General features: G+C 48.0%; 1 long non-coding RNA gene and 1 pseudogene across 1 annotated transcript; both read left to right on the top strand.

Annotated features, from left to right (window-relative positions):
* Positions 1-2,276: 2,276 nt before the first annotated feature.
* LOC120678597 lies at positions 2,277-2,675 on the top strand. The gene is made up of 3 exons (XR_005676646.1): positions 2,277-2,288; positions 2,442-2,549; positions 2,624-2,675. It is a non-coding gene; the product is annotated as an uncharacterized LOC120678597 (long non-coding RNA).
* A 1,228-nt stretch (positions 2,676-3,903) lies between these two features.
* Positions 3,904-4,976, top strand: LOC120678595 (annotated as a pseudogene).
* Positions 4,977-6,066: the final 1,090 nt, after the last annotated feature.

The raw sequence follows: 6,066 nt of genomic DNA, 5'->3' as shown, positions 1-6,066 counted from the left end.
AGTACCAACCCTCTAACTCAGCTGGTTTCTATAGCATTAAATATGATACCACATAAGCAAAAAGCTGAGTGGCAAGAGAGTTAATGAGAAGAGAAAAAAAATATGAAGAAACCGGATCTCATGCAAGAAACTATGTCTACGCAAAAACCAAGACAAAAGAAGAGGTGATTGGAGGGAGAAAAGAGAGAAAAGAAATATGATTGGATAGCAATTTATTTTGAAGAAACCATCCATTGGAGATGTAGTTTCTATAAGTAGTGTCTATATGACATGGCAAGTATAGAAACTACAAGTAGTGTCTTGGGTTGGGATTACCCTTATGCCACGTTGCAGTTGTTTTACACGAAGGCATGTTGTGTCCCTTTGATTTGAACCAAGCACCACCAATTACAGAATTCCATCTCAATGTTCCAGTTACCGAGGGGATAGGCTGCCTAAGTCCCAAGGTCCATGGGGCGGTTCCGAGAGGCTGCGCCCTACATATCCGGAAAAATTGATTTTGCTCATACGCCCTACAAAAATAGATGGAGGGAATAGTTTACAATTTAAGAAAGTGTTGTTGTCAAATTGCATGGGGCATTAATGTTTATTAGCTTCCTTCTTGCACTTGGCATACCCTGCTCCTTGTGTAGCATATGCATCATAGCTCTGCCCGTTGTGAGTGTATTTACCGTGTTTTTTTATTTTTATATTTTTTAAAATTGTTTTTTACAAAAATATATTTTCAGTTTTATAATTTACAGTTTTGTACCTCTACCGCCCGGCTGCAGGGCGGACGGCCCCTGCCGCCCTCCTGTCGGGCGGTAGGGACCTCAATGTAAATAAAATTTATATTTAATCACATTTTGACCCCTAGGGGAGCCTGCCGCCCCCCTGCCGGGCGGCAGGTACCCGCCGCCCACTAGCGGGGCGGTAGGCCAGGCTGCCGCCCGGCAGGGGGGGCGGCAGGCTCCCCCCCTCTATATAAAAGGGCTGAGCTCCCCCTCCTCCCTCATTTTCTTCCCACGACATCCAGAGAGGGGGGAGGGAGAGATGAGGGGTGAGAGAGGGAGTTGCAGTAGCGAATCCCTGCCGGATTTTGGATCCGAACCGCAGGTAATAAATATTTCTCAACTTTCTCATTCTAAATTTTTTATATGTTTAATTCTATAATTAGTGTATGCGGCACTAATGATATTTTAGCGATTTAGATACTATTTTTATTATAATTTATGTAGAATTAGGATTAGTTTTTAGAATAACCATTTAGGTTTACCAACCAATTCTGTGGTATTGATTAGTTGTTTAATGCGAGAATTTTTTTTGAAAAATGCTCAAAAATTGTAGAAAATGCTAGAAAAGCATATGAAAAATTCAGATAAATTGTATAAAATACTAGAAAAGTATATGAAAAATTCAGATAAATTGTAGAAAATGCAAAAAAAATGTAGAAAATATTAGAAAAATTTATTTATAAAAATTTATTGTACAAAAATTATAGGAAATACTAGAAAATGCTAGAAAAGTTTATGAAAATTTCAGATAAATTGTAGAAAATGCAGAAAACTTATATTTTTTGTGTTAGGTATGGCCGAAGATACGCCAGCTCTACTTGACCGAGTCATAGACTCGTCACACCGGTCCTTCCTTGCAGTGGTTCAGCACGTGAAACTTAACGTGCTACGTCCACGTCCACCAGCGGAGTTGATTCCTGTTGACCCACGATGGGTGCCCAGGTGATATGTCGTCGGATTATGTTTCTGAGAATACGTTTGTTTCGTATACGTTTCCTACATAATATACTTACCTTTGATCGTTCTACTTTTCAGGTTGAGTGAGGCTGGTCTTCTTACTATAGACCGTCTTGCTGAGAGTGGTTTGGCAAAGCTGGACAGGTCCCTAGTGACGGCTCTGGTTGATAGATGGAGGCCTGAGACACACACCTTCCACCTCCCTTGTGGAGAGATGTAACCGACCCTACAGGACGTTGCGATGCTGCTGGGTCTTCCTATCAGTGGGGATGCCGTAGGGCCCGCGTTGTCCCGTCTACGTGGTTGGATGATCTAAAAGAGCGTTTTGCAAATATTGACATCGCGATTGATGTAGAGGAGCACCCAAAAGCAACATGGCCTGCCAAGTCATGGATTCTGCAGTTCCAGGTACATACCTCGTTTTGTTATGAGTAATATTAGAGTTATGCTTTTGACTAGTGCAGTTATGGTTTTATTTTATAATTGATCTTGTACTCATAAATGTTCATCTTTTCTATGCAGTCCGACAATTTGGCACATGATGCGAGGACTCCTACGGTTCGTCTCAAGCCTCGACCTCGTTTTCTTGTGGTCCCACACAGCAGCAGCCTTCCCCATCACCTTATTAGTCTCAGCAACATTATCTAGGTACGTGAGGATGCTGACTGACTTACTACTTTGATAACAACAATTAATTCTCAATCCATACAGGTGATGGACACCCACCTTATCAACCTCACGGAGGGACCCAGTTTAGTACCATGGCACCAGCTGTAGGGATGTCATTTCAACCAACACAGGCACCACCACGACCTTTCGGTAAACATATAGTCCATATCTTAATTTCAATTAATTTTGGTATGAAGTCTAATTCCTTTTGCATTTACATATAGGATCACAACAGTTATATGATGCGGGACCTTCTTCGTATTACCCTATGGCGACAGCAGAAGGAACGCAAGGTAAATACCTAATTCGTAGCTCAAATTTATCATGTTCTTCTTATTTCTATGAATATTTTAAATAATTTGAACGGTTTACAGGATCTTACAGGATCGCACCACCAGCTTTCTGATATGGGTCCTTCTTCGTATCCACCACCAACAAGTATGTATGATGAATATATACCCAAATAGATGACTTATAAGACGATGATTAAGATATCTTAATTGCTACTGCATAGGGGCCACACATGATACCTTTGAGGCGAACTTCGAAGACTGGAGTCGGTTATTTTCTACACCTAACCAGCAGGCCGATCCTACCTTCCAGACACCTGTGGCCACCGGACGTCTAGTAGAGACGTAGGGCCTCCAGACCAACACACCTACCCTACAGACCACGTCCATGCACAGCGTAAAAGAGGTCGACATGGCCGGGGTGGTTAGGAGGTGCTTCTAGTTATTTCTATATTTTTGTTATGGAAATGTCGTCATGTTATACTTATTTCGTTCTTATGCATTACCTATTTCGTTCTCAGTTGCGTATGTGTATGAATTGCTAAGTTATACTTTTCATATTCATCTACTTTACTAACGGTTTTTATTTCTATCTAAAATATCTAAAACCACATTTAATGCCGCACTGCACGTTCAAGGTTTAACTTGCGGTGAGGAGGGGCCTGCCGCCCCCCTGTCGACCGGCAGCCTGACCTACCGCCCCGCCAGTGGACAGCGGGTACCTACCGCCCGACAGGGGGGCGACAGGCTCCCCCAGGGGCTAAAATGCGATTAAATGTAAATTTTATTTATATTGAGGTCCCTACCGCCCGGCAGGAAGGCGGCAGGGGGCCGGCCGCTCCGCAGCCGGACGGTAGGAGTACAAAACTGTAAATTATAAAACCAAAATATATTTTTGTAAAAAACGATTTTGAAAAATATAAAAATAAAAAAACACTGTATTTACCTTTCAGGATGCAAGTGGGCACAGGCCCACCTGCAATCCTGCCAAACCTTCCTGCGAAATTCAGCTTTGTGGACATCTGCAGAGGCCCGCTTTTTGCAAGTGGGCTTGTGCAGGCATGCCTGCTAAGCCCAGCAGGCATTCGCAAGCGCCTGCGATGTCCGCCACGGCCTGCGTGGCCCATGAGAGCGCCTCCAACTCTCCAAGCATGATGGAGCTGCGCCTTCTCCATCGGAGGGTGCGGGAGCGCCGCCGTCGCCTCGGACCTCGGTGTCCTCCGCCTCCTCCTCGCTGCTTCGGCGTCCTCCGCCTCCTCCTCGGCGCCGTCGCTACCCTCCTCTTCCCTGGTCCCAAGAAGCTGCTCTCAAGGTATGCGAGTTCTCAATCCCCTTTTAATCCGATTCCGCATCAAGATGGAGGAGGACCCCACGGAACCCTGCCACGGCCACATCACCTCCCTCGCCGTCCTCCGCCCCCACCGCAAGCTGGGGCTCGCCACCAAGCTCATCTCCGCCTCGCAAAGCCGCCATGGGCCAGGTCTTCGGCGCCGAGTACGTCTCCCTCCACGCGCGCCGGTCCAACCGCGCCGCCTTCAACCTCTACTACACCTCCACCCTCGGGTACCAGATCCACGACATCGAGGCCAAGTACTACGCCGACGGGGAGGACGCGTTCGATATGTGCAAGCCTCTGCGGCAGCCGTTTGATATGCCTGCCGACACCTGCGAGCGCCTGCAGAGCTGCTTCCACGCTGCCTGCAAGGCCTAGCAGGTGATGAACGCGGCAAGAGGTGCAGGTACAAACGGGTTCCTGCAGAGCAGTGTGCTCTCGTATGCGGGCGTTGCGGGAGGTCTGCAGGCAGCCTGCAGGCGCGCCTGCCTGCATCCTGAAATTACCTTCACCGGCGACGAGGCGGCACGAAGGGGCTCAGAGGGGCCACACGCAGCATTTGCGCACATCGGCGGGACGGGAATGAGCCAGCAGCGAGCCTGCGCCGTGCGGCAGCACTCCGGTGAGTTCAGAAGGGAACACGCGAAACCAAGCCGAGCATGAACATCAATGGGCCCATGCAGTCCCAGTGGCGCGGTTGAATCGAAAGGAATGTAGGTCGGTTGGAGTCCTCACCATATATAGTCACCGAAGTTCCCGGGACGACGGATCGTGGAACGACGAACGGCACTTTGGATGCATTTTTACACCGCGGGAACGAAAATGTTCCCACGTTCCCGTCCTAGAACGCCGTTCCTGGAATGTGGGGGCGTTTCCATTCCGCAGTGACTATGGTCCTCATCGTGGGGATGCTCGTGGCGGCTTGACGGTGCAGGGGACCAGCGGGGAGACGGGTCCAGACGCGCGGGGGGGAGGGGGGGGGGGGGGCTGGGAGGTCGGTGATGGCGTGATGAAGCTCCTCGCCACGGAAGTCGGGGTGGGATGGCTTCAGCTCGACAAATCGAGCTGGCGGGTGGCGACGGTTGGCTATGGTGGACGGTGGTGTCGCGACAAGGCGAGGACGCGGTGAGCGCGGGGTAGGACCAACCTGGGCGGTGGCGCTAGTTGGAACGAGAGGGCGCGGGCTGACAGGGAGGCACGCGGGGGAGCTGCTCCTCGGCCATGGCCGGGCAGTGGAGAGAGAGAGAGGCGATGCTAGGGCGGTGGAGCGACGTACGGCGATGGGGACAGGGACGAGATAAACAGTGGATCCAGCTATCAGCGACTAGATTTTTATGGTGATGGTAACTGCAGGTGACGGAAGGGCCAAAAAAAATTAAAGGAAACTCGTTTTGGCGCTAAATAGTTAAGTTCAAGAAAAAAAAGACCAAGAAACTAAGCACAATTTTTTATGGCCAAGAAAATAATTCTCTCATTATTGTACTACAATCCAAGAGCCTAAACCAAAATTACAAGAACTTTCCAACATGCCTACGTCCCTCTTTTGAACCAGTAAGGCCCCGTTTCGATTGAATGAATTTTAAAGGAATGTAATTCCAATAATCTGCTTCCGTTCTTGAGCAAAACACAGGAATTGGAACATCCGCTCCGACCCGAAGTTTTGCGGATGCCCGAGGCAAGCGTACGCGAAAGAGCCAGGTGAGCCATGGGCGACAACGCGAAGTGATGGAGAGGCGCGGGAAGCCGCCAAGCTGGAAGAAACATTGGATAACTGAGCGGACCGCTGGCACCAAAGCGGCAGTGTCCATCAATGATGGCTCAACATTCAAATTATCCGTATTCTTATCTCCTTAAAATGCTAATATTGATATCCGTATTTGTATCAGATTTTATTATAGATATCATGTGGATGTATACGAATCTGATTTTCAGAATTTTCTCCATCCAATTTTATATCCGTATTCAAAATAAATGTGAAATCTCCAACCATTATCTGTATCCGCAAAGAAAAAGTGACTACTGAAAAAACCATCTTAAACTTATC

Source organism: Panicum virgatum, chromosome 6N (assembly GCF_016808335.1).
Source record: "Panicum virgatum strain AP13 chromosome 6N, P.virgatum_v5, whole genome shotgun sequence".
Taxonomy (NCBI): Eukaryota; Viridiplantae; Streptophyta; class Magnoliopsida; order Poales; family Poaceae; genus Panicum; species Panicum virgatum.
Note: the sequence above shows the minus strand (reverse complement) of the source record. Positions and strands in the feature narration are given on the sequence as shown.